Here is an 8,554-nt window from a genome sequence, read left to right on the forward strand (position 1 = left end):
TATTTTACCTCAGCACTATATCCAGTATTCTAGGTTTGATTCATCTCTAGGTTTGCATGTGTACACACAGACTCTAAGCTCCTTATTTCTTTCATTTTTTGGCATCAAGTTTTGGCCCGGTGAGTGTAATGCCTGTATGACCTTTGTTTGCTATCTGAGCCTGTCTAGAGTCTAGAAAAGGAAATTCAATTTTGTATTTCCGTTTGTAGAGAAGCCGCTGTGCCTCTGGTTCCTGGCAGAGGGCTTTCAGCGTGCCAGCCCGCAGGAGAATGGTGATGCCGTGCAGAGGGGAGCGGATCTGGCTGCAGTAGAAAACTTGGGTTGGAGAGAGGAGAGAATTATCTAACCTGGGAAGGTCCATGTTCCTCAGATGGTGTAACAAGCCACACTCCCTGTGAGGTCACAGGGCTGCTTCAGGGGGCAGCAGGACTGCTTGCATTACAGATCTTCCATCTAAGAGGCAAGTGGGGTTTCGGCACCCCTGTGGGTACTCCCCAGCCCCTTTCCACAGGAGAGGTCCCAAACAGGACCCTCATTTGCCGCTGACTCTTTTCCTGGTGACCATCTGTCTTACTGTTGGGCCTTAACAGTATGAAAAGCTAAAAATCTCAGCTAAAAGCTTTCCTGGTTTCTCCCACCCCAAGTTCTGCTAGAACTGAAGTGAACCAGCTGAAATACAAGAGGAAAGTAATCCATCAGGCTAGATGCCCCCCCCTTCCCTGTTAGGTAGAAAATGATTTTTCAGAAAATCTTGTACTGGATACATATCTAGCTCATGCATTTTAGCCTGATTTTTAAGTAGAAGCTATGTTGGCTGAATGCTTTTTAAAAAAATATGATGGAAAGTAGCAGCGATCAAACATCAGACAATGCTGCTGGTCCTGTTACCTTTAACTAACTGTTTATCTGTATGTCTCTCTACCTGCAGTGTTTCCCAGCAGCATTATCAGAGTAGTGTGAATCCTGCCATGAGCCTCCTTTCTAATTGCTAAGCTGGCATCTCAAGGCAGCAGAAAAGTGAGCTTCTGTCCTTCAGAGGTAAGCCTGTAACCCTGGGTCTAGAGAAGTGGGGGAGAATGGGACAGCAGGGACACACGGGCTGCTTTAAAATGAATGGGTTTATTAAACAGTTCTGCTCGTGTGTATATATATGTGTATACGCTGTGTGTGTATATATATATATATGTGTGTGTATATATATGTGTGTGTGTTGTGTATATACACACACATTTAGTGGGACAATGTTTATCTTCTGTGCTCTGTTTAGGATTTCTCAGTCATACAGAAGTACTTAAGATTAAGACCTTAATATTTAATAAGCTCTCTATTGTTAGAGAGCGAGTAGAGACTGCCAATGTGAGACTGGCTGGCAGCTCAGTGGATTAATGGAAACATAGAGCTGGATTTAAAAGCCCTGAATGATAATCTTTAAATATGCTTAAGCATTTTGGTTGTGCGGTTTCCATGGGGAATCATCATATTCACTGCTTCAAAAATTGCACTGAAGACATAACTGAAACTACAGCACAACCTTGCCTACTGGCAAATTTACTTTCATTCCTGGGGCTTAAATTCCTTCTGTGTACGTCTGTACACCCAGAGTATCGTTCTTTGTGGGTTTTCACTTATTATATTGTTACCACAGGAACAATTTTACGCAGACCTGAAAAACAAGAGTTGTGGAGCTGAGCAACTTCCCTACCTGACCAGAGATCTTGCTTAGGCTTTCAAATAAGCAAATGTTGCTATTTGAAAATACTGAAGTGAAAATTATGCTGAGGCTTGTGACAGTGCTCTTAGTAAGGCAGCCAGAGGAAATTTGAAAAAGACTGGTTCGGCTGGCTGCCCGACTTCTTTTTTTAAACTCCTGTCTGTGCAATTCTGTGGTGCTTCTGGTTCATGTAACCCATTTCAATAGTAATTCATTCTCTGATAGAGATCTGAGTAGTCCCACTGCAATGATAGTGTAGGCACAATGTGATGCATTCTGGGATGTCTTCAGACAAATTGAAAGGCTTGAGAATATTCTCATTGTAGGAGATTGCTTTTTCTTATTTATATGAGAACTTACTAGTTTGAAAGGTGTCTGGACTTAGAGTTGCTTTACTTGTGTACACATTTCTGGGGATTATCTCAATTTCAATTTAATTTGCCACTTCACTTCATGCTATAAAGCTCTGGGGGAATCTTTAATTTTCAGTGAGAGCTCACTAAATTAAAATGAAAATGAAATAAGCTTGCATCGTCAGCACTGAGAATGGCAGCGTCCCAAATTTCTGATTTACTTCACCAGAGCTGCTTGTGCAAAGGCGGCGCCAGGGCACTCGTTTGTTCAGTACTAGATCTCACTGTGTAGCTGAGCACCCTTATGTTCTGTGTAATTGCACTGATGTTAAGAAAGCTTTTTAACTTGCAGGGCACTTGCTCCATGTGACCGGTGACACATCAGCTGTGACACGCGGAATTCTTTTAAATGTCATGGGTCTTGGCAGCTTTCAGTAATGTTTAAATTACATACAAATTCACCCCTGCTGCTCCCTGGATTGATCTCCCGTGAGGCTGGAAGTACTGAAGGTTGGAGGATAGAAGAGAAATCGGTGTCTGTACCTCTTGTAACTGTTTTCATCATCTGAGTATTCCAGTGTCCTTCAGCAGATCTGTGAACCTGCAGCACCTAGGAGGGGAGTAGATGGGATTGCAGTCTGAAGAGGACAGTAAAGCAATCGGAACAAGATGAAAGCAGGATCAAGGAAAAAAAGGTAAACAAAATTGCACTGAGCATTCATATGCATACCTTCGGCCTTGTATATGCTAGATGTGGTTGGTGACTCCCCCTTCTCCTGGTCCAGCTGCAGTGCATCTGCTAGGAAGTTACCTGTGTGATTGCCAGGGGTGATAAGGTGAAGACCCTATCGAAGGGATGGACTGATTGCCCCCAGCCGCAGTACCAGTAGGGCATCACAGCTTTTGTCATACAAAGGAGGACTGCTTTAGTCCTAGAACTCGGAGAACCACCATCTACACAAGACTCAAAACCCCCAAATCTGCTAAATCACGTGGACTAGGAGGAACGGTTTACAGAGAGACTTTACACATGCTGCAGCCCTGATTCAGTTCTAGGAGCATCTTTCTAAAAGAACACTGTGTCTGTTGTGAATGAGCTGACCATGTATTTCATGGGATAGTGCTGTGGTTTTGTACCTTACAGTGGGGAAAACCAGTCTGCTCTGGTACCAGGTGTAGCCTGCCCAGGTCTCTTGTCCATTTCCAACCTTCTCCCATATTTTTCATCTATCATTTTTTCATACCTGTCACTTCCAGTTTCCCTTTTCTTCCTCACCCTTCCTGGTGCAGAAGTCTGGATAAACTGGAGACCTGTGTCATCCATAGCAAAGATTGCTTGCATTGGAATATTCAAGTTCTGAGATGAACGTGCGTACATAAATTTTTAAATATACATTAACTCTTGATTCCATCAGGAACAAGAGTGTGATTTGCAGCAAGCTTTTAATTGTGCCAGTTTTTCATGTGATAATTCTTCTTCTAAACTTGCGAACACTTATTTCAAAGAACCTTTTGATAATGAAGATTGTATTGTGACAGGGTAACCAGCTGTGGTGCACAGTTAGGAATAAGAAGGTGTTTAATAGGGAAGAACTTTAACGCACGGACTTCACAGGAAGGAGATTTAAAACTTCAATTTTTATTAGCACCAAATATCAAGCAAGTTCCATGACAACAGACTGTACTTCCAAGCTGGTGAGTTACTCTGTTTAGGGAAAGTGAGTTGGTAATTATATGACACATCAATTCAGTCTATGTACTCTCCTGTGTTTGCATTTGCAAATCCATAATTCCTTCAGTTGCGCACAGGTCTGAGTTCACAATTTCTGTTCTTCCCCCAAAAGTAGGAGTATTTTCAACCATGAGGTTTCGAGGCATCTCTGTTCTTGAGAGACCAAGTAGCATAACTCAGCTGCTCACCAGGAGAATAGTTAAAGCACCTCTGGCTTCTAGGGGGAAATGTTCCTGTTTCTAACATGCTCCTGTGTCCAGTTCCTACAGCTGAGCTTATAGCATGAAGCGTTTTCCCAAATACCTTCACTTGTAGCTGCAACCTCCCTGTTCAGCTAATGCCAACGTGACTTTCAAATGAAACTCATACAGGTGCAAAGACAGCAGCCATTGGTGGGGAGGGAGGAGGGCTGTGCGGTGCTCTGAGGACTATAAAGAAGCTTTTAGTGACTTTGACTGTCACAAGCTACCGGTACAGGCTCATAGAGTGAGAGGAGGGGATCCAGGAAAGCACTAGAAGCAGCACCATGAAGTGCTTTTTTCCTGGAGTGCTTGCAAATGTTTCATCTTAATTGAGCTTGCGAATAGCTTGAACTCCCTCGGGGGGAGGGTTAAACTCCTTGAGAAATGAGAGCCTGAAAATGAGAGAACTGTGGTTTGCCTCTTGGGGTTTTTTTTTGGTGGGGGATTTTTTGGTTTTTGTTTTTGTTTTTTTTTTTTTTTTTGTAGAAGTTACCTTGGGCAGCTAGGCTGCCACAGTACAAGATGGGGGGATGCATATGCTGCTCCAGTCACCTCAGTGGTGTGTGGGTGCACGTGAGCATTTCAAAAGAACAGCAATGGCAACGGCTCTAGGCTGAGGCATTTCTTAGCTCAGTATTCTGGGTGCTTATTATCCAAGCTGAGACATAGCAGAATCAGTTAATTGCATCTGTGGATGACACAATAATACTGAACAAGTTTCTGAGGTAAATTGGGTTAAAAGGGAAAAAAATAATCCCCGTAGCGTTAGTCTCTCTGGAGAAACAAGTAGCGACAGTTCTGCTTGATAGCGATGCTCACCTAGCAATCTGCAGGCCTGCATCCGGGAACCGAGGACGCAGAGCAATTCAGATTTAGTCCCTAGTTAGGTCCATAACTAGGCTGACGTGAATTCCTGGGTTACAGTACTCACTTTTCTCTGCTATGTAGGGACTATGGTCTCCTAACTCCATGTCAAACCGGAACTTCGTAAAGCCATGTACGATGTCTGTCCTTGGGCACTCAAAGTTATAAACCACAAATTACTGAATCCCTTCTGAGTTTGGCAGACTGGGTCCTTGATTAACCAGGTATCCCTGTGTGCAGAACAGCAGATTAAATGGTACAGCAGAGGTTGAAGGGCTGGGGCAGCGACAGGCTTAAGCTCAAGCTCTACAGCCAAGGAAAGGTATTTGTGGAGGAGGGAGATGATGATGAGGTGTATTTGAAGAGACTCACTGTTCCTGAAATCCTTTTATTTCTATGGTAATTTTTAGTATCTTCAGGATGAATGCTTTACACCTGAAACTCTTGTCACTGTCCATATAGAAAAAATAAACACGTAAGCAATACACATTAACAGTTGGGGGGTTTTTATGCTGTACTTTGTTTTATATAGATTTAATTATATACCATTATATATTTTATTTTGTTGGCTGTGACTTGAACCATATTCTGTAATAGCAGTGCCATGGGAATGTAAGGGGAAGCTTATGGTGGGTAAGGATCCCATATTTTCAAGTTATCCTTATAACTACAAGTACAGGGAAGTCTCTGTTAAGCAATTTGGTAGTAACAAAATATTCTGCCTAAACAATTTCTGCATAAAGGATACCAAGGAGTTGTTTGAGAAACCAGTTTAACTGATCAGCCATTTCTTCATTTAAAAAACCACACGATGCAAGATGACTTACAGGCCCTCTCTGTAGCTGTCTGACATGCACTGGTGTAGATTTGGCAGTGAATGCTTTCTGGCTGTTGGAGGCAGAGATGTAAACTAAGCTGTTCTTGCAGGTCAACACCCGCCACGATTTCTAGTGAACAGAATAACATACAGTATTTCTATGGGGAAACAGTTGGGGGGGGCTGCGGGGGGGGGGGAAGCAAGGCCTAGGGTAAAATGACCTACACAGGCAACTGATGGGATTTCAGGAAACCAGCCTTTCAAATTGCACTCGCCAGGTGAGTTAATAACGATACATTCTTTACCTGTTTGGTGTTTTTTTTTAACATACGGGAAGGTAAGAAACATAGGACTCTGTATTTTGCATTTTTGATGTGTCAAGATAAAACTTTGGATGACGTTTCACAGGCTACCCTTAAGTCTCTTTGAAAATGATTGCCATGCAGACAGAAAGTACTTTGTATGACACAGTATAATCAGCTAAGCCTGATGTTCCCAGGCTGTGTGTTCAGTACATTTGAGAAAAAATGCAGGATGTCAGCTGAAATACTAGGCTTGATTAAAACAGAAACACCTCTGTCTATGCCAACACATAGTTCAGAAAGCAGCGACAACTGAACTAGTGTAGCTGCTGGGGGGAGGGACGCTGGGCTTAGTTTTTTGAAACAACAGGATCTTGAAAAATCAATAGCATACTCTATTACCCAGGTTTAAGCTTTAGTGGAAAGACAAATTAGGCTGTAAAGGTAATACAGCTGCTCTGTGCCCGTATATTTCTGTAAGAATTATTAAGTTAGCATTCCTGAAGTATAGAATCAGTGGTGAATAAATTAAATTGAAAGGCAACATGTTAAAATCCATCTAAGAAGTGTTCTTTCTTTTAAATATATACGGCATGATGAAATTGTGAAATTCACTGCTGCAATCTAAGACTGAAGCGGAAAGTTTCACAAAGTCAGAAAGGGATTAAAGATAGATGTGGTTAATGAGACCATCTAGTGGTACACTTAACGGGATGAAGAAAAGTCAAGTAATAGAAACATGCTTACTGAATTGAGGGGATTGTAAGAACCTTCCACCAGAGGTTTTGGGGTATCTTTTATGAGGTTTGCTGCAACAAGTTCTAAAACCTCTGGGTCTCCACTTTCAGGCCACGTCTACCCTTACCCGTGTAGCAGTATGCCTGTGGTGGTGTTCAGGATGCACCCAGTTCACTTGCGAAGCTGTTTGACCTGGAGGGTGCAATAAATTGTATCGAAAAAGGCAGTGTTAGACAAGACTTCAGGCAAGATCCCTGGCTAACCAGACCTTTTTCTGATCTGAGAGGAGTTCCTAGTTGTTCTGTTTTAACAGAGTCTGGTGTTAATTTACTAAGTTTGTCTAGGTAATTTCTGAATCTAAGCAACTACCTCAGAAAAAGAAAGTCCTTTTGTTTCAAACTTACCAGTAACAGACAAGTTCTGAACAGAAAATAATTGGTTTAGGGTCTAAATATTTTGTTACACCGTAAACTTGATCTCCTAGTATTTTCTGAATTGTTACTATCACATAATGTCAGGTTGCCCTTAAGAGGAAATAGGTGTACATTTACCTGGGAATAATAATTAAAAAAAAAAAAAATCTATAAGGAAGGATAGGTCAAATCAAAGGTAGGTAATGAGAAATGACAAAAAAGTATGCTGTGTATTTTTTTTTTTGCGTACACTTTGTGTGCACGCTTGCACACACACATCTTTGGGTATTTATGTACTCACTGTATAGCTTGTTGTGTAGTTGATTATAAAGAATACAAAAGACATTCTGTTGTAAACTTTAAAGAATATTTAATAACTTTTAAAAAATAAAATGTATATTTTAAATTTTGTTCTTTATATGAATGCACAAAAATGTATCATTGTAGTTGCAGCGGCAAAATCCAAAGAATGGAGGAGACCTGCCCACTGGGGTAAGACACCAGTGACAACCTAGGAGAATTCACAATGGAATCCAAACAGAATTTCCCATGGTGAGTCCTGACTTGTTTTCTTCCTGGGACTTGTCTAACTTGGTGTGTATGAAGCTCATTCGCACTTAGCAAGAATCCTTGCAGAAGAAGTTAATAGAGAGTCTGGTTTTAATATAAATGCCACAATCAACTGCCGGTTTCTGTTGCTTACCTTGGGGGCCACATGTACAGCACAAGAATGAAGCTGAGGGGCAAGGGAAGGGCTTCACCTTTCTCCATGCTAACAACCTCCTGGCCTAGCAGCCAGGTGCCACATGCGCTGAAAGACGTAACCAGCTCTTAATTAGCCTGAGAGAAGTGAGGGGTTGGGGTGGATTCGCCTAGCAGCCATATTGCTGATGCAAGATAAAATATTTTTACAGCTTCTATGCAGTTCCTTCCTCTCCATATTATAAGTAAGTAAGTCATACAATGCTGCATTCAAATGGTAATTATTAAATGGAAGAATAAACCTTTATGAGTTTAAATTATTTGAGCGGGAGGAACAAAGAAAGAAGTACTCGGAGAACAGAAACTGGAGTGAATTTCAGTGGTTGTGCACTATAAGATGTGGAGCTAAATAATTCTGTTGTACAAGCAATAAGATTTGGCTGCTACTGACAGTTACTGTACAGGAAAATAAACCATATTCTATTAAATATATATACATATATATATTATTATATTGTGAAGAGAAAAAGCCAGAAGTATATTGGACTGAATTTAAAACTAAATCCTGATGTCGCTGAATTCAGTAGGTCCAGCCATGCGCCCTGTGCCTTCACATCTTGTTATTAAGCAGAAAGCGTAATGAGTGTAAATTACGAGTGCTCTCCTTCAATGTCTTTGTT

At 41.4% G+C, this 8,554-nt stretch overlaps 1 long non-coding RNA gene across 1 annotated transcript; it reads left to right on the top strand.

The window, feature by feature from the left end:
* The first annotated feature begins 932 nt into the window (after positions 1 to 932).
* On the top strand, positions 933 to 8,345 carry LOC118452369. The gene is made up of 3 exons (XR_004842136.1): positions 933 to 1,038; positions 2,417 to 2,759; positions 7,620 to 8,345. It is a non-coding gene; the product is annotated as an uncharacterized LOC118452369 (long non-coding RNA).
* Positions 8,346 to 8,554: the final 209 nt, after the last annotated feature.

Source organism: Egretta garzetta, unplaced genomic scaffold (assembly GCF_000687185.1).
Source record: "Egretta garzetta isolate BGI_Z169 unplaced genomic scaffold, ASM68718v1 scaffold650, whole genome shotgun sequence".
NCBI lineage: Eukaryota > Metazoa > Chordata > Aves > Pelecaniformes > Ardeidae > Egretta > Egretta garzetta.